Source organism: Camarhynchus parvulus, chromosome Z (assembly GCF_901933205.1).
Source record: "Camarhynchus parvulus chromosome Z, STF_HiC, whole genome shotgun sequence".
Lineage (NCBI taxonomy): Eukaryota > Metazoa > Chordata > Aves > Passeriformes > Thraupidae > Camarhynchus > Camarhynchus parvulus.
This window is the reverse complement of record NC_044601.1, coordinates 53915022-53936390: the sequence shown is the minus strand read 5'-3', so window position 1 is coordinate 53936390 and position 21369 is coordinate 53915022.

Sequence of the window (21369 nt, the reverse complement as noted above, 5' to 3'; positions counted from 1 at the left end):
AACAGCATTTGTCTTCCCAAGCCACTGTTACACATGGTGGAGCTCTGCTTTCCTGTGGGTGACTGAACACCTGGCTGCCCATGGGAAGCAGTGAATTAATTCCTTGTATCAAAACCTACTTTTAGTCCACCATGGGGGGAGTGAGTGAGTGGCTGCATAGGGCTTAGCTGTCATGGGGTTAAACCATGACAGCTGTCCATAGCACTGTCTGTCAAAATTAGTGTAAGAGACAATAACTCCAGTCATATTATTACATTTGGGATTTTTATTTCAGGAAAACCAAAGCCATGAAGGAAACTAAGTATTGGAGACCTGATTACATCTTGCTGAATCAAGAAGAGAATTTGAAGCAATAAGTCTACTGGATAAGAGCAGCATGGATGCAAGCATATGGGGTTAAGCTCCTGCATTCTCTTCTTGGAGAGAATGTCCATGCATTTAGCAGGAGCAAAAATTATAAACATGTGCCCCATTTTTAACTTAAGCAAACAGTAATTTACAGTCACCAGTAGGATTATTGTAATGTCCTCCCCTTTGTGTTTTCATAAGAAAAGAAACCCAGACATAGACACTACTGCTACTGGACTTGTTTTATGTAAAATATTATGTTGGCCCTCAGTTCAGGAAGTATACCAATAGGTAGAGTCAGAAATGCTTTGTTACCCCATTTCATAATCAGTAATTAGATAGTTGTGACGCTCTTGCTGAACCTTTGCTTAGCTAATACTGTCTTGACACCAAACAGAAAAGAAGGTTGTAATTCAGTCTCTCCACGTGCATATATTGACCAGTTTTGTTTCAGTTCAGGACATTGCGTCCCTCTATCTGTGACTCTGCCCCTTCACTATTCAGCTGAACAGGAGCAAAGGGCTTTTCTAGTGAGTCTTGGACTCAAAAATCAAGGCATGGTTGCTGCTGCTGTCTGCAAGGGCAGGCACAGCAAATCCATCTGTCTGTGAATCTTTAACATAACAAAAGTTCTGGCTCTGCACCAGCCAATGCATGCACCCAGTGAGGCTGGGACAGACCTCATCTGGGTGACATCATTGTGGCACCACTGTATCTCAATCAGTGGGAAGGGTAAATGAGGAGAAGAGAAAGGGGGTTTTCCTCAGATGATGTGATCTTAGCTGCCCTACCTGGGTGGAAGGGAGGAGATGAACAGGAAAATGAAGGCTAAAGTAATGGGGCAGAGACCAAGGGACTTGTTCTGGAGCCATGGCCTTGCCTATGTATCTGTCTCATTGCCTCGTGGCAGGGGAGGGACAGGAAAGGCTGAAAACACATGAAATTTTACTACTCTCATCCTATGGACTTAATTCGTTTTACACACCCAGTCTAGTTTTCAAACCCGTTCAGATGTCTGGTACCTCCACATGAAAACTAGACCCCAAAATTACTTGTCTATAAATGGCCAATGAATAGTTATGTGCATTAGAATGCCCAAATCTAAAACCTAAGAGCAAGCTAAGTCAGGAGCTACCTTGTGTCAGTGAGCACACAGCTGCCAGGAGCTAGACAAAAAATATTCTCTAAGGACATTGCGTGTCTTAGATCTTAGTCTTTGCTACAGGCTGCAGAAAATTGGTTTTACACCCACGATATATACAGCAAGGACTCTTTCTGGTAGGTATATGTTTCTAAAGAGCTAGGCAGAGCTCATTTGTTTCTTTAAAAATATTGTTAGCACCTATTCCACCCCCTTCAAAAGTAGTGAAAACGTTCAAGAGGAAACAGACTCAATTCTTTCCTCATCTCAAAATATTTTAATCCCCCTTTTCCTGCTTTTCAGAAGATGGAGATTACCAGGAGGTGGCCTATTCCTCCTAGACTTTTTTGGGAAGTAGAAGAGGACTCTTTTCACCCCTTTGGGAAAATGGGGCTGCTATGCACAAAAATATGAAAGACTGAGTGACAGAGGCAGAGCATGAGTCCCTGGTCTAGTGGTCAGGCTTAGGGCTGAGAGATACAGTTTGGGAGCCAGTTTCTGTGGTCATTCCTGTATTTTAACTATATCACCCAAAATACAGATACTGTCGTGGGAGCAAAAACCAGAACTCAAAACTCCTACCAAGCTAAGCTTAACCCACTTAAACTACTGAACTGTGTCTCACTACATAAACTTTGAAGCCTTGTCAGTGGACTGTACATTTACCCAAATTGGTTTAGTCTGGTGGCGGGACATGCCACTCAAAGGGAGGACATATAACTCTGAATCATCCCATAAACAAGAGGGAACTAAATTTGGTGACTACGCCAAGGTGAATAAATTTAGGTACACAAATTAAGCAACTCTGGAGGAAAATTTAAGCTGAAAAAGGTCAACTGCCTATTAAACTCAGGTATCTTCAGGGATAGGCAGGCATTTTCAGGATAATGTTTTGGACTTCTAGTTTCTAGATCCCAAATCAAGTGCTTAAGTCCTCTTTTGAACCTGGCCCAGAGCCTTGTTTGGATCTGAATACAGCATTTACATTAAAAATCACTGCTTTCTCACCTTACTTTTAGGTGCAAAGTTCACTGAGTTCATGAATATAAGCCAGTGATCCTGAAAGTTTGGCAAACACAAGAAAAGGTGGTTCAGAAAGCTGGGAATCTGGCAGACCTACAACACTCAGATTCTACAGTTCATGCATCCTCAAAGCAAGAGAGATTAAATTTACCCTCCCAAGCACCAGCCTCACTAGAGCTCAGTGCAGCAGGCTGGGAGAGAGCAGAGAGTCTGATCTGGTGCCATTGTGCCTGTAAGTGCTGTGACATTGTGGAGATCCCCTTGCTAGCACTGCTTAAAGCACTGTGTGCACGGGGAGCTGTACTTAACAAGCCTGCAAGTTGTTTGTGAGCACAGCATGTAATATCCTGGCACTGTGGCTGATTGCTTACAGGTGGTAAAAGAGACCCTGACATCCACACTGAAAGCACCTTTGCACAATATTAGCCACTGCAGCACGCATTGGAGACAGGTGACAAAAATGCATCTGCAGTCCTTACTAACATATCTCCGTGCATTTACAGGGAAGTTGCAAGTGACAATGACAGAAACAGCAGTGGGAAGGGATCTCTAGAGATTATTCAGTCATGCCTCCCACCTGAATCTTGAAACTGTGGGGTTCTTTTCAGTGCCTCACTGTCTTCTCAGGCCTCTTGCGTGCTGACAGATTCAAAGATATGGAGTGCATTTTGGGCTCTATAGTACAAAAGTCAAAAAAAAGCTTAAATGAAAAAAGGGGAAAAAAAAGGAGAGAGAAGAAAAGAGAAGTCAGGAAAGAACCTCTAGTTTTACAACACATGTTGAAGTCCATGGGTAGTCTTGCTGCAACTGGAATGTGTGGAGCTTTTTCGCCATTAACCTCAAGACAAATGGCTTGTTTTAAAGACAGTAAAAACACCATGTTGTGCAGGTGCCTCTACGTGTGGGTGGATTTCTCAGGAGGATGTCAGGGACTGCAGCCACAGCATTGGTGCTCCCCAGTGCTCTGCACCATCTGTGGCGTGTGAGGGGGAAGCAGCTGCAGTCCTGCACAGCCCTTTCCCCAGGTCCTCCTCTCCATCACCACCCCATTCGCCTCCAGACCTCTGTACCTGAAATTCCAGACTTGAGGTTGTTAAACAAAATGCCAACTGAATAGAGCAGAAACTAGTAAATGAGCAATAAAGGAATTTGAACACAAGAGGGCAATTAGAAAAGGAGTTGAAATGGGAAGAATTAGATAACATAATTATAAATTAATAGTGAATCTTAGTTAATTCTATTAACTATTTGCAATAAATAGAACAAGTGGTTTGTCAAAGTACTGCTAGTTTTTCTATGGTTTGATAGATCAAGGTTAGTTACTGTTAGAACCACAACATTATGCTTTGTTTTCAACTGATGAAGGAGTAAGATTGATTTGAAACATATGGTGAAAAATACTGCAGTTCTTTGTTTGCATCTGTTATACTTTTACTCGTTAGTAATTGGTTCACAAGCTGCATTTCTATTTTTTTGTTGTATTTTTTAATATATTAAGTGAAAACAGAGACTTTAAGCAGATGTACAAATGAGAGGATAAACATCTCAGAACGCTTTGAAGCTGTGTTATGTTTTTTTTTTTTTAGTTTGTTTTATATCTCTAGGGCTGCACACGGGGTTTTCTGCTGGTGGATATGGGTGAAAGGCTTTTTATTGGGTCACTTGGACCCAGTGAGTAGGGGGTCCATATCTGGCATCCTGTAATAGCAATTTTTCAAAGACATAAGAATGCACCCAAAGTAGTAGCACCTTCTGTGGTTCGCCTCTGTTTTTAAAAGTGTTAACTTGTTTTGTAACAGAAAGGTTCTGAAGGAAGTTCCAGAGTGTTTATTTAGCTAAAGCCAAGGCTCTCTCATGTGATTAGCTCTTTAAAACTCACAGCCTTCAAACTGTAAATAGCCCAATATATAAAGGTAATTCTTAAGGGTGCAATGCAGTGGATTCCCAGCATTGTCACATCTTTACTCTTTTCTTAGATTATGAAGAACAGCTAATCATAACCTCATGATCAGTGAGTGCATATCAGAGCAAGCCTAAAAGTCAGTGGAATGTGTGCGCGCTTCAGTACAATCAATTTTGTTTGTTGTTTTAGTGGCATGATTCCTGTTTACTGCAATCAAACCATCATATCACACAAAGTAAATCAATAGGGTGATAATGTATCTGTTTACTGTGCTTATAGACTTGCCTGTGACTATGTCTAGGACACATAATATCACACAATGCAATGTTCTTAATTTTTTATTTCCCTTTGGATGAAGGTTGACATAACTCACAGGTACTAGCAAATCCCACCATGCTACAAAATATAACATTTATAGGAGATACATATGGTCCATATTTATAGTGAGCAAAATAAGGACTTGTTTCACTTATGCATGTGGATTAGCTCTTTGAAGGAAAAAAAAAGTAGGTGTTACCTCATGCCCATATAAATCCAGGGGTAAAACATGCCTAAAACAAAAACCCTTCTACGTGCCGTTACTTATACATGAACATTAACATTTTTCAGGCATAACTCTGAACAAGATACACAGACATATGCTGCTATGAATCTTGGAGAGCATGCTGTGCTTACATTTTTCAAACTATCCAACAATTTCAGCAATAAATTTATTCTGTGCCAGAAAAGGACAGTATTTGGATTTCCTGTGGACACGAGCAATGCACATCAAGTGCATATAGGTAGATGAGCAAGTAACTATTGACTAAATTGGGAAGTAAACTTTCAGCATTTCAGCTGTGTGAGACGTCATCCCATGCACACATTATTTATTGCCTGCTGTACCTTGCCCTGTACCCAGTGCATCCTGTCTGCCTTTCATTGAGATGTAATCAGCATTGTCTCTGGGAGGAGACACTGCAGAGCCACAGGCCACTCTAACTTCTGCCTCAGATTTACTCTGCAGTAACCCACTCATTAGAGAAAAATTACAAACAGTAAAACTGGGTCAGTTAATTGTCATTAAGGGTTCATCCATGTCTGTTTTGTAGGATGGAAATTGCAGACTTGGATCTGTCATTCCTTTTCTGGGAGACACAGGACAACTAGAGAGAAGCAGGAGCAGGAGAACCTCCTGAAGAAGGACCCTCAAGCAGAATACCATTCCTGATTCAACACAGGATGCATCTAGCAGACAGTGACATTCCTACAGACTTAGATTTTCATGATATTTAGGAGAGTTAAATGCACCCACATTCTAATTCATGTTTTGTCTGGAAAAAAACCTGTGCAGTTAAAAGTAGCATTACTTTCCAGCAACACGGGCAAAGTGGAGATTAATGATGTCTGTAACTAAGTTACATTTTCTTCGTGTGTTATTTTGTCTATTCTCTTGAAATTAATCCATAAAGAGTGAGAACTTGAAGACTTCTGTGTGTTATTTGCAGTATGAGCTTTTTTGGAGGTTAATGACACTGATTCTCTCTTCCTGAATCTCTCCTATTTCCATAATTTTAAGAATGCAGGCCTGCTTCCTCCACAGCGTGCTCATCACAAGAAACTGCAGTATGTCATGGTCTGAAAACTTTACCAGAGCATGCTAGGTTTGGCCCTTCTCCCTCTGTCTTCCAGAGACTTCCAAATCTGCCCCTAAGGGGAGCATTCTTCAGCTATTCTCTACAAACCTTGCTTTGTTTCCTGGTGTTTCAGCCTCCCTCTCTTAGGTTTTGCTTTATATGAATGAGTTATATTCCTGAGACTCTTGACAGGTAATGTCCCATTCCTTCAAGTCCTCTAGGGTCTTTTCTAGGGTCTAGATCATACCAGGTAGAAACATTTTCTTTTGAGGTTTTTTTGATAGTTTTTTTCCATAATAACTTAGGACACAAATGATTTGTAAAATCAGATTTGTGTGTTTAATAAAATGAATACATTTTTTTTCAGATGATTTGACATTTTATGGAATCCTATTTATTTGTGTTTCAATTAACTTTTTTAACAATGGCTAAGTTAGTAATGATGTTTGGCAATCAAAACCCATTATGAAGTATTTGAACAATACAAGGTTAGTTAAGTTAAAGGAGATGTTGTGCAGAGCATTTCAAATTGAATTTGGATAGTGGCAAGCATCTGTGTGTTTGGAAATCTCTAAATTTCTGCCTGAAGGGTAAATTGAAGCTTATATAAACAAGAACTTGTGATCTAATGTTTGGGCTTTTACTGACACAGGCACAAAGACACACACAGATGCACACACATAAACCTCTATGGGAGGTTACAAAATATAGGGAAGAAAAAGAAGAGGAAGATATGAGACATATTAGCTGTCTATTTAATGTTTTTCACCCATGTAATACAGTTTGGCAAGACATTTTCCACAGTTCCACCAAATCAGACCTGTAAAAGCAATTATCAGTCATCATAACGTGAATCAAGCTTGAACTGCTGTGGTTCTGAAAAGCGTGACAAAATTAATTGAAATTTAGGCAGTGAATAGTTTTCACTTCCTGAGATAAGGTGTGTTTTCAGGGGAAGCTTGTTGCTATGTTGGCTTTAGTTAACAGTTCTTAAGTCTCTCGTTAAAGGATTTGTATTATTTCTGTGGGTGGATCATAGTCTCATCCAATTATGACTTCAGTACAGCCAAGCTTTGTGTCATATGCTTTACTAGCCCATACTGGTTTGCACATTCCTTTCACTTCACAGGAACATTAAAAAAAAAAAAAAAAAGCAAAATTTTCTCTCTCAAGTGATTATAAACAGTACTTTGGAAGTATCAAATTCTACTGAATGTTCATTTCATTCCAAAAATATCATTTTGGTGGCTTAGTGGTGTATTGTTTTAGTAACTACAATAAAATTGTTTAAAATCTGGCAAAAAAAAGTATTAGTTCTCAGCCTAGAAGCCAAATGTGATATATATCTATGTTTCCTTGGCTAGTTATCTTCTAATCTCCTGACTGTAGAGAAGAATGAATTTGCTTTCATGTTGTGTTACATCTTTTTTAAAGTAATTTCTGTATTTAAATGGTTTACTGCTAACGATTGAAATTCTGAAGGCATTGGTATGAGTGCAAGTATGGTAAATATTGTATAGAAAGGAAACTGGAACTTCCTAAGTCCTTGGGGTATATTGTGTTCCTAACTGTCTTTTTGTAGCCCAATTTTGCTCTAAAATTATTTTAAGTTTTGGAACTTTTCTGTGCCAAGTTACAAGAGATATCAAAATATAATTTTTAGGGAGGTTTTTTAGAGCTGATTGTTTTGATATGTTATTGTTTTTATATTTTCTAATGTTGGCCCTTGGTTCTTGCCCTTGGGGTCTTTTCATGTCCCACAGAGTGCAATTCTTTAGTCACTTTGAAGAAGAAAATTATTCTGAAGTATTTCTGAAGAATTTCTTAGATGTTACCAAAAAAAATGTTTTGTGAAAGCAGAGTTAATATTTCAGTACATTTTTCCAGGTAAGACATGCCAGGAATATAGATAGGATCTGTGGCTCTAAAATAATTTTCAGAGTGAACACTTGACTAAGAGTCAAAAGAAGCCTTAGTTCTCCTGTCAAACCTCACATAACATAGAAGGACAAAATAGTATTATATAATAGTTGTATGAAGGTTTCTTCTCAAAAAGAATAAACCCTTTAATGGCATCCTCCTGCAGCTCCTATTTCATCTTCCCTCTGATCTCCAACATTCCCCAAATATCTCTGAAGCAAGAGAGAAACCAAGAGTGAGGATGCCAGACAGGATCACACCAGAGTCTAATCTAGCAATTTTGAGCAGTTGTGAGACTCCTGGGAGTACTGCAAGACTTGAAATTGCTACATGAAGTTTAAATTTAATCCCACTGAAGTCATTAAGGTCCAAACTAATGGAAGTCAATCTAGCATTTAGGGACAGCAAAAATATTCAGACTGTACATAACAGGCTTCCATGACCTAATAATTTAACCAGAATGTATTTCTGTATTTAATATTTCTTTTCTAATGAGTCTATATAACACCTGTGTGCCCCAGGTCTACTGGACTTGCTGGCCATTTGGGACTAATGCTTAGAACTGAGCATCCCAAATTGATTCTGAGCCTGGGAAACCACTGCAATTGTACCTGAGGAAAATTGAAGCCTAGCATCTGAGCAGGTACTATTTGATGAAATGAGCAAATGACAGGCAACACAGTTAGCCTTGCAATGGTAGCATTCTCCTTTCCTACTCCTCTGCCAAATGCAGTTATTTGATTATAACAATTCTAATTAAGCACATTATAATGCAATGGAAATTTCCCAAGACATACTTCATTGCTAGAAATAGGCTAAACGACACTTACTGGAAGTGTTCTTTCCCTGTACACTAGTTATATTGTCCCTTTCTTCCAGTGCAAGGTCTAATTTGGGACATGCAAGGAGCTTTTCAGTTTTCCCCCATTCTCTCTACCCTCTGGAAACTGTTGCATTTTTGAGCACTGAAGCACACACACACTCTACAGTATTACATTTCTCCCATCTGGCCTGCAGCCTCTCCCCTCAGGCAATGAGCTCACTGGATCTCATAAGCTGTGGCAGGGTTAGTCTAGGTCAGCGAGTACTGCAGAGGGTCTCCACACAGAGGTTGGGTGGTGCAGGAATCATGAGTGGCATTTCAGCAGGTGTCATCCTTTCCTTTGGAGTTCACCCCAAAATAACACTGCCATGTGCTGGATGGATCCACAAGTGCAACCCAAGTTCAAGTCACCCCACAGATCCATGATGGTCACAAGCAGAGTGCCGGGTCCCCTCCATTTCACAGGGTCAGCATTTATGTCTGCTGAGCCCCAGAACAGTGTGTCCATCACTGACACGTGCTACCATGTAATCCCTCAGGGAGAGACACACCCCTTGGCCTTGGAAATGACAATACCATCTGCTCCATCACCTCCTACCTGCCACCTGCCAAACAAACCTCTTAAGGACTGGGGGAGAAGAAACCCAGGGCAGATCTCCCCTGAGGATGCTGGGACCTAGCAGGACCTGGGAAATTCAAGCCAAATTAAATTGTGCATAAGTAATGAGACTCAACTGTTCAAAATCTCCCTGAAATGTCAGGTGCATTAAACTTTCCTGACTTTCAGGACTCTCTGCAGCAATTTGGTCATGTTGTTCTGCATCATCTGCAGCTCTGTTTTGTCTCCACTTGCAGAGGTCTAAAACTTACCGACTGCTATAGACACTAAGAATGTAAAACTGTGTCCAAAATTCAACTGTTAACAATTTTCCTCAAAAAATTAAAGAGGTCTCTCCTCCAATGGCCATCCAGCTTTTTTTTTCCCCTCTAAAGACCATTCACACAGCAAGAAAGAAATCACCTTTTGGACCACTTGGTTCTTTTCCCTGAGATCTCTTGGGTGTAGTGTAGTTCCCAAAACATTGAACTTCCAAGACCACCTGGGAGAGCCCTGCAAACCACTGGTGGTCCACAGACCACAGTTGGAATGCTGTTCTGTTAGGCTACTGGTTAAAGAAAAGGAAATTAAACACAGAAAGTTGTTAAAATGACATTGTGTGTGAGTCATGGCTCCACATTAAGTAATACTCATACAGAGCACTTGTCTCCCTGGATGAAAGCTCCCCACCTTCTGTCTATAGTCTCTACCTCTTAGTAATAAATATCATATTTTCCTATTACACAAATGAAAGAAATGCTAATGCTTTGTCTGAGAAACAATGAAGTGATAGGAATAGAAATAGAAATAGAAATGTAATGAGAGGTATATGACTGAATACACCACTCATATATTTCTGCCACCGACATGCAAGGAATTCTTTAAATTTCCACTGAGGCCTGTTTAAATGAAATATGTCAAATAATACTCCTTTTTCACATTCTCTCTTTCCAAAGTGCACCCCAGTGCAGAAAGACTGATTCTTTTTTTGTTCAATATTGGGCTGTAGCAAGCTTGCTTCAGCCTGGCCTGCCAACTGATGGGATCATGCAGAGACAGTGTCTAGCAGCCACAGATTTGTGCAGTTCCCTGTCTGATTTTGAAGCCATTTTTTAATGAGCTAATTTTTATGATTGCTGACTTGCTTAAGCTTTAAGAAAATTTGTTCAGATCTAGGGAAAGACTGCTGTGCAACAGTGGTCCATTACAATTGCAGTCTATTATTATTATTCTTTCATCAGATTACAAATGTTGTCCCCTCAAATCCCAGATATGAAGATGCATCGCACAGAATACAATAAGCCCTACAGAGGACAGCAAAAGAAGGCTTTTTCCCTTGGCATCCTCCCACTTTCAGGTCTTGGACCCAGGATATACTGCTAGTTTGTAGGGCTGTTTGTGACACAGTCACATCTCTATCCGGATGTTTCCACTTGGACTCCGTCTGTTAATGTGCATGGAGCAAGCAGAGCTCTGAATTTGGCTGATTCCTTCTGAGAAGCAATGGGACCAAGGACTAGATATGTCACACTTGGGACCTGCTCCCCACAGTGGGTGGGATGGTCTTGTGCAATCCACAGCAAAGGAGAAGGGTCAGAACAATAGATTTCTGCCAGCAGCGACATAAAAAAAATTGAAGTGTCAAAAATATGGTTAGTGATGCACACAGGATTGTTGTCAGCCCTTTGCAGTGGTAAACTGAAACCTCGTGTTTTCAGCTAGCGCCTCATTCCTAAGGCTATTTGTTATCCTCTCAATGTGGCACTGGAGGAGTGGATAGATGAGACAGGGCTGCCAAATCCCTCCATTGCATGAGGCACACAAAGTTTGACAGGCTGGCAAGGAGCTTGGCAAGAAGCTGGCTGTGCTACCACAACACTAGGGTGACGGTTGCTGCCCTTCCTGCCCCAGGGCTGGGATCTTCGCTTGCCTGCCAGCAGAAAGGCAAGACTTCTAACTTCTGGGATTTCAGGTACCACTTTGTGAGGGCATGACTTGGTTAACTTTTTTAAAGCATTCCCCAGCAAATCCACCACACTGACAACATTTAAGTAACAGCATAACCTGACAGCATAAAGCTGGAAAGAAAGGAAGGAATGATGTAGACAAGACTCTCCAGAAAAGCTCTTGCTAGGAGTGGCTGACACGTGAATTTTCCATCTGGTATTTGCTGCCCACCTCTCCAGCAAGGGTGGCACATTATCCAGCTCACTTCGGGCTGGAGACCACCAAAAGAGTTCCTCTGTGGCGCTCGTGTATGTGAAAAGGGGACACTGAGGGAATTTCCAGAAGTGTATTGGCCACTTCTGTATTCTGGAATTGATACTCTGAGCTTGGATGGTAGGTCCATGGTATCAGCTGTCAATGACAACATCTTGCATGAACAGTAATGATGGCAATAGGAATAATTTATGGTAATATACTAAGGAACAATATTTCTTCCAGCAGAATTCTCAGAACCACTACTCAGTGTGAAGATAAGGAGAATTTCACTATGGCTTCAAAAAAGTGAATAGGATATGACCTAATCTTCCAGCAGTAATGCTAGAACATTTTCTTTGGTTGCTTTTAACAGATTTGCATATCAACGTAATGCAAATGAAAGGGCAATTTGTGTTCACTCCCAGATGCTTTACTATTTACACACAAGTTCAGAAAGCAACTAACCTTGCACTTCTAATTTTTACTTTGATTAGACATTTGAGACCTCTTAGTAATGCTGGAAGTAGTAAACAGGAAAATTATTAAGAAACCACTTGAAAACCAGTTCCAGAGCTTCTGGCATGAAGAGTGGAACTTATGTCCCAGTCACCTGGCACAAAGTTAGCACAGAGCCTGGTGTAACAGCTTTTTCCCATGATCTTAGCTGCTGAATTTTTTTGACTTAGAGGTGGGACACCAGCATTAGACAAGGTGGGGTACCAGAGGGAAGTCATCTCCCTCTGTGAAAGGAGAGAGGTTTGGCCAGGACTGTAGAGAATCCACAAAGCATCCTCCCACCACAATCACTTCCCAGATTAAGTCCAAAGGTGAGGCTGAGCAGACAAGAATGGAGACCTAGAGAAGGACCCAAGAGCCCTGTCTACTTCTCTGTGGTACACAGAGCAAAAGCAAGCAATGGTCTTGTTGGAATTTGAAGTCTAGCAAATTTATTTCCATATAAATGTTCATGAATGCCAGAATTTGTGTAGTGGCATCAACCATGGAAAAGCCAAGTTCACCAAACACCAGAGATCAAGCTTCAGAGCAAAAATTGTCATCTCAATTGGAAGCATTATAGTGAAAGTAGAAACACCATTAAATAATTCTGGCATTTGGAAAAGTGTTACAAAGTACATGAGGACATAGCCCACAACAAAACTAATTGACGGATATTTAGCACTTTTGAAGTTAATTCCATCATCTCCCCCACTTAAGTACATGAAACTCTTTGGCCTATGGATGGTCTGGATTACTATGGGAGCTAAATAAACCCTTAACCATAATAAATATGGAATGGTGCAGCATTCCCTTGTTTGTTTCATGGAAAACAAGGCATGATAGCACTTACTTATGACTTTCGTGCTTTTTTATATGTCTCTGTTCACTCCATGCACCTGGTGCCTTTTGATGATTCATTTTAATGTGTTCAACACATGCTCGTACACAGACTGAGATCACGATAGAAAAGTGCTGCAGTGTAAGTATCCAGGGATCTATGCCCAATCCGTTGTTGACAATGACAGAGTGACAAATGCTGTCAATATTGTATAATGTGAAAAAAAAATCCTACCAGAAAATTCAGTCTCAGAAGATTCTGTCCCAGAAAATTCTGTCCTGGAAAATTCTGAAAAACACAGATCTTCCAAAGGTTTGATGATATAAGCAAAAAGTCCCTCAAGCACATATTTCCCTTGAAGAATGTAGATGGTTTCAGTACTTAAAGTCAAGCATACACATATGTTCTGTGGTGATCCAAAGCTGTTACCACTGAAAGTGTATGGCTTTATCTCAGTTCCCCTTCTACTATGATAATTTGTGTCAGATTTATGATTTACTGTAGATTCATGACATACACCAGACTGTCATTCTTCCTAGGTAGGCAGCTGAAGTAATCTCCAAAATATTTAGCATCATACCTAGAATGTGTGTTGATGGTACTCAGTGAGTTTTGCTGAAATTTATGTCATTCCTTATAAGGGTATGGTGGTTCCTGGTACTGCAGAGGGACCCAGAGATGGAAAATAATAACTCCTGTAATCCAAAGTACTAAAGGCTGTCTTTGGAGTGCATTTTCAATCTTATTTCTTTACCTTTAAGAGCACAGATTACTTTTATTACATAGGCAGACAGACAGACAGACAGATAGTTATGGCTAAAACTACCACAACAGAAAAACAATGTTTTTCATTTAAATTGTTTTGCTTTTCAGTCAGCTTGTCTTACTCAAAAGCAACAGAAGACCCTTGACTTCATTTATATTTCAAAGCACAGTCACTCTTAGACATCTGTTTTGGTGGAAGTTTAAACTACTTTGCTGGCTTTGTTACTTTATATAAATGTTTAAAGACAATTCAATAAAGTGCAATTTCTTTGAGACAGGTACTATCATGTCAGTTTGAGGTAATCATGGCCATGCCTGCTTACATGTTTTTAATGCCATTTGATAGGTGTCACTGACTTTTATGAAAATCTTTGAGGCACTTCCTTATAGACTGTGTTTGGAATTACTGTACATATCTCTTTCCTGGCCTCTGGCTGAATCTTACAATGTAAATAGGTTCATATGGCTGGCACAGAGAGGAATAAGGTGTGTATTACTACAGCCAATACTTCAAAGGGGTATGCATGGTTTCAACCAAAATTAAGAACAGGAGAGCCTTATGCAGAGGCTTCTCTTTTTTTTTTTTTTTTCCTTTTTCTCCTGGTTGTCTGCTTAAATGAAGAATGGCTGGGGTGAAGCTTTCCAAAGAATTATTTTGAATAATTTAAATAAAATTATATGTTATCCTACTTGGATGGGGTTTTTCTTTAGAATTTGTTGGTTTCAGGCATAACAACTTAGAAAAAAAAATAGGGATGTTAGAACTTCACAATAGATCTATTACTACACTATCAGCATGTTGAGCCAAGGAAAAGACAAATGCCAGTATTTGTTATTATAAAGGAAACAAAATTATTTAAAAATATGACAACCAGAAAAATCATCTCGACTATATAAATGCTTTAAAAAACATAGAAATGCTCTATACAGTAAACAACAACCCCAACAAATACAGTTATGCTGCTGGACCTACCTGCAATGAATAATATCCTGTTCACATTTAAAGGCAAGAACTGCAACAGAATTCATTATATGAAGTTCATGCAACTTCTGATATAACTTTATACACTCTTAATGTCCTTAGAAAAGTTAAAATAACTATTCTGCTATTTCATTTCAGACATGGAATGAAAATTATGCAAGAGAACATAATTTTTAAACTGCTTTCATTGTAGCCAAGGAGACAGAATTGTTTGAAATGAGTTGCACTTGATCTCATTAGCACTGAATTTGGTCTGTAAGCACCACTATAAGTATGTACCCCAAATGCTGCACAGTTATTTTGTGTTTCAATCATAGTCTTTTTTACTAGGATCAGGCAAGGAAAAAAATTATCTCAGGTTAGAATGAACAGACTTTAAATATAGACTAGAGAGGAGTACCATACCAGCACACAGAAATTACAGGAATTACAAATTTTTTTAAACTTTCTTCTGTAGTTTATTGAAAATTATTTGATGCCACATCTGGTTTTTTGGCCATTTAATAGCTTTTTCTCCTCTCTTTCTCCAGCATGTATGTTGGGTACTACTTCTGAGGTTATTTTCACAATATCAAATTACATTTTAAAGGAAGAAAAGAAGGATTTAAGATCTGAGTCCATAGCGATTATGAGGAAGAAGGCCAGATACAAGCTTTTTTGGAGTATGTGTTCAAATGGAGGACAAAAGCCCTACAACAAATTTTGTCCTATATTCAGGCAGGATGTGGACAATCCTAATCCCCTGCATGAATGCATACAGCATTTTATAACCAAGTTTTCCTGGGACTTCTCAATTTCTGCTACAACCCCACAACAGAGGAGTAATGCACACTGCCATCCAGACAGTAACAACTTTTGTCTAAAAGAAATTTTCCGGACAAAAATAATGCAATGTTATTTTTATCTTGCCAATAATCTTTCCCTTCATTCCTGCTACTTGTAAACAAAAAAACCCAACACCGAAGTGGTTTTCCTCAAGAGAATTTTGTGTGCGACATGAAACCAAGTGAACAATAATTATGAAGTGACAAGAAAAATAACTATGTTATGCTTAAATTTATAGAAGATGAAAATCCTAAAATATCATCTGCAAATTGTGCATCAGAGTACATCTGATAGATTTGGTCTTCCCTCAGAATATTAAGAGAATATGGGTACACCAGCTGAAACAAATGTTTCTTTAATTTTCCATATGCTGTGGAAGAAAATCATCATTTGTTGCATCCTTTAGGTACAATCAATATTCTGATGAAGTCTGTAGAAAACATTATATTATCTCAGTGAAGCACTGGATTAGATCCAATGCTAGGTGCTTTAGAAACATGATAAAGATGGAATCTGTTGGTGTATTTAAGATAGAAAGTCATGAGGACCTGATCTAAAAAACAGTAGAGTAACTCTTCTTAATAATAATAAATAATGTAATGTTCACCAAGACAAATTGGAAAGATGTTATTGATGCAAACACTGGGCAACATAATACATCCAAAGAAATAGTGTGGGAGGCCACACACATCAAAGCAGATGCAGAACTTTAGTTCAAGTATATTTGAAACATTAGAAGTAAGCTAAGAATTATGTTATTAGAAAAAGTAAAATGCATCCATACGTTTTCATCTCAGATACTCTTAAGCACTATCTAAAATACTGTAAATCACTCTGTTGCCATCTAAGCAAAGTCGGGTGACCCTCACAGTTTGCTAACATTTGATTTTTTCCACAAAATTAGAGTAAAATTTTGCTTTCAAAATGGCCACTCTGAAAAGCAGAAAGCTCAGAATAAGTGACAGTATTGTGTTTTCTATCCCTTAGAGTTCTAAGTATGCCATGAGTCTCTTTAAATAAATTTTGACCTTTTAGATTTGTCCATCAGTGTTCCCTTTAGTTCTTAGCACTCCTGACTTTGTCTCTTCATTAGTCAATAACAGAGCAATTTACTGCTATTTTGAGTTAAACTTTGCACTGTATTTTCTGTACCTGAGTGGACTTGTTCTTGGCAATGCTGTATATTTTACTCCTCCACCATAAGCCAATTTTGCCACCATGTTGTGATGGGATAATAATGCCTTTCTTCCTTCCAACGTCCTAATTAACTATTTATGTAATTTGTGTCCAGTTGCCTGCATAGATACAGGATTACATTCTGGGTGGCTTAAACCTGGAGGTCCTGAACAGTTGGAGTAGGTTCTTGATGAGCTGGGAATGCTAGACAGTTCAGAATTGAATTTATGTTGAGCCATTGCCTGCCCTTGGAAGAGGTCTCTTCCCAAATGAGTCTGCATCCTGCTCAATTTAATGCACCAACACAAGATCAGTAAGACTTGTCTGATATTTAATGGTTTTCACTACTTAATTAAATTACTTTAATTTACTTTAGTCTTAATTAAGAGCACCACTAATCACTTGCACTTGGAGCATTACAAAACCTTGACATGAATGAACTGTCCTCATCCAAACCCAGCCTTTTTTTTGGGGCAGACAGGAGTGAGCTGGAAATGGACCAGCCCCTGATATTCCCCCTCTGCATGTGTCTTGCTGGTGCTGGTCCCTGACTACCCTGTGCTCCGTAGATCTGTGAAGCAGTTCCAGCTGCAGGTCCATTTTGGTAATCTTTTCCACAGCCTGTGTGCCTCCCTGCATGACCACAAACACTGCAGCTGCCCATAGCCGCAGCCCTCCTGAAGCCCCCAGTAAGTTGTATGCATTGCCCCTGGTCTCAGAATGAGTGCTCTAAATAAAATGATCAATCCTGTCAGGAATCACCTGGGAATCACTTTGCTCAATGGTTAACATACTTACCCTTACAAGTGCACTGAACAATTTTAGCCAAACATATTACAAAGAGAGAGAGAGGCTTCATAAACTTTTAAACTGAAAATAACAACTTAGGAATGGAAATACCCAGTATAGACCTGGTTAGTATACTTCAGTATAACAAACAGAACAAGGAGATTAAGAAACTAATACGCAGATATTCAATAGTCACTTCTGATTGTTGTCTGTCAGAGACACACATCTGTTTTTTATGACACATATTTTGCTTTTCCAACACATAACATTCAAGAAAAATTACCTTCTAAGTAATTATTTAACTAAAATAGCCATTTTCTTATCCATTAATTAACATGATGGTGCAGTCCTTTGGTCAAGTTTCTTCATAAGGTTTCTAAAAACATGCAGCACAATATTGTATTAGATTGGATCAGCTTCTTTTCTCCTTATACTTGTAGAATTGTATAAGAGCTATATATAGGAATACTTTACTGTATGCAACTAGCTAAAAGTAGCAGAATTTCCACCCTACTCAGAGCAAGCCAATAATTGCTGCATTAGGCTTGGCACAATAAAGAAGACATGTAAGAACTTTTTCTAAAAAATAATTTTTTAACAAGAGTTTCTTGTGGTAACTTTAAGTTTTTCCATCATTTCTGCATAATAGATAAAATATCCCAGGACTTTGTTCCTAGATGCAGACCTTTTAACCTTTACATTCAGAAATGCAGAGATTTTTCTTATATTTCAAGTGACTGGGTATCTTATGTCACAATTACAGAGGTGCAGGTTGACATATGTATTTCAGTTCACGGCCCATAGGGTATTCTTGACGTCATGAGGGAAAGGCAGGTGTTTTGCACTCTTCTACAGAAACTGCACGTAGAACATTGGTCCGATTACAAATGTTCTTCAACACCTGTTTTGTTAATACTGTGGATTCAGAACTGAACAAAACTTGGAGGTTTGTGCTGTCTTCAGACAAAGGAGAAATCCCGAGCAACATAATTTGATCTTTCAGTTTTCTGTCATATATTTCTTTCTTATAATTACTTATAAAAACAAATAAACAGACTTAAATTTGTCTTCCAGTCCTAATTCTCAGTTTTGCACACAAGTTCATATCTCTAATTGCCACCTCGGGGTGCAGTTTGCACTCTTGTGAAGGGCAAGGAAAAGATAAACTCCCAACCCCCAACCAATGGAAACTGTGATGAAATACAAGTCAGTATCATATAGGGCTGTTCATGTTTGATTTGAGAAGCCGTGTCAGTGATCCAGAGCTCAACTGATGCCTAATAGCACTCATTGCAGTTGTGTACTGGAGGCACCATATCTCATCTGGATAAGGTGCGACACAGAGGCCTGGTATTCTCTGGGGTCACTGAGGGTCCATCTTTGAAAGAGAACCAAGTGCTGGGCATCAAACTCCATGTGCCAGTTAACTCATACCTCTGGTCCTTCCAGAGGCAAGCACACACCTACACTGATGCTTTTAGAGCTCGCATTTCAGTGCTTCTTTAAAAACACATAGAACGCCGTAAGTGCTAAGTATGACGGTTACTATGATTAATAAAAAAATCTGATATCCTTCCAAGATAAAAAGTTTATACAGAAATGTAAAATTTTCCACTTTTTTCTTTCATAGTGCTCGGGGGCCAAAGGGGACCATTAGATCATCTAGATTCATCTCCTGTATGTCACAGGCCATTAACTTTCCCTAGTTACCCTGTTTTAAGCCCAATAACTTGTGTCTAAGTAAATCACAAATTATATATGGCTCCAGCCAGGCATTTCCATCTGGCTGGTGTGACAAACTCCTGCCTCAGTCTCCCATGACCCACATTTCCTACAGGAGTCTTCTGGTTGCCTGTAAGTTTCTCTCCAGAGTTACTATTCCACGGAGGAGAAATACTGGCTCTCAGCCCAAACCAAGAACTGGTACTAGCTGCCCCCTCCATCAGCTTTTTTAATTTTGTCTCTTTTACCCATTCTAGTCCTTTGTCCAGGTCTTTAAACTCTACTAATGACAAATATATGCATTTGCCTTAATCTTTGGCTCACAGTGTGGTTCAAGGTAATTTTACAGTAACGTCCTGTTCTCTGACCTCTTTTCTGGCCTATTCATTGGATATTTGTCTTTGTGGCTTTGAGATATGTAGGGCAGCGTAGGCAGTATACACCCATGTACTTCATGTCTGTGAAAACAAACTCTTGGTAATTAGTGGTCTGCTATTGAGTTGGTAATCCAGTGAAATCCATATTGCAGCATTTGTTAGGACTCTGCTGACAGCATTTGGGTTACTGAACCGATGGACTTGCTGCCCAAGGCAAGGCGTGGTGAGAGGATGGGTGACCGTAGTATTGCATCATGCTTGCTCTGCTTTCCACTTCCTGTTGCATGAGTTCTTCCTAGCAAAATATACCCATTGCTTTATTATCTTAGAAGGGACAGCATAATAAAAGCCTCCTCTCCTGGAATCATTAAAAGATATCCCACACAAATAAGCCAAAGACTGATGACCTGCCTGGCTCTGGTGTCCTTATTGATGGGCTCAGCAGTTCGTGTGTACCTGTCGGAGGGCTACCACAAAAGCAGTGAGTGTTTCCCTCTCTTTCCATATCGGTCAACCAGTTAATGACATCTACATGTGTAAAGAACCCCGAAGCCAAACTGCAAAATCAATATAAAGCAAACATAGGTTAGAAAACTAAATGAGATACTCAATGTTAATTTTAGCATTTAAGAGAACAATAGGTCAAAGTCGCTTGTCTGTTTCCCAGATGATACTTTCCATTTTACTGAATAAAGTGTGTTAAGGCTGAGAAAAGCTCCTCTGTTAGGGAGTAAGGGAGGGAAGAGAGGAATGCAAGAGTAGCAGGGAGAGATGACCTTATTTTACCTTTTCTGACAAAAGCAGAAGACTTTTGGAGACACGATCCCACAGGCCACCAAAGGCTATTTCCTGAGACAATGTGCAATTTCCTTTTCCTGAACAACTCTCATTTTTAATTTTATCATCTTGACAAACCCCTCAGCGCTCATAGTTACTTCAGAGATGGAGAAACTTCATGTTCACTGTGGTACAAGGAGTTAGCATGAGGTCAGCTTCTTCTTTTAAAAAAAATCTATCCCGAAGAGCAGCTGTAAGAAGAGCAATATGAAGAGGGGTTCTATATCACTGATGGTGCATCTGTGTGTAGGGCAGAGGGGCAATGATACCAGGATAGCACAGCACAACCTAGCAAAAGCAGGTTTTTCCTGCATAAAGTAAGAGATTATGCTACAGCCATGTAGCATGACACTGAAGCCATGGTCCTAATTTAGGTTAAATTACTGCTCCTCTCATTTGTGCGCTCTACTAGCATGTGTCCAGCTCATAGAGCTCTCACAATATAACTGCATAAGAGAAAAGGTTTTAAGTAATTGCTATGTAGATACTGCTTGTGGAGACAAAAGCCCTGTGAAGAGCAGGGGAAGCTCTGGTATCCACACAGTAGTTGCCAGAATTGCCTCATCTCCTTTTCCACTTCTTTAGAAGACACAGGGGTAACTTTGAGTTGTCACCGCTCATCAGCTTTTCATGGCAATGGGGAGACAAAAGAATCTGCTATCAGGTACAAAATGTCAAAACTTTAGCTTGATGGCTATGTCAAAATGGTCACCTATGAAATCATAACCTCCTAATCTCTTAATTTGCTGCAGACTCCAGCAGACATATGTGCTTGCTAGTTATTTCAGAAAATTTTGCCCTTACTAGAGGGAGGCAATTGTTTTAAATGAATCCACAGGTGATAGTTCATAGAGCTGTGACATCTAAAGAACCCTGTAATTACATTACAATTTATACAGCCATGGAATTACTGGAAACATATTTATACCACCTGTTTCAGTGCAGACAGCCATAATTTTTTATTCCCAACAGCACTATTAGTTCCT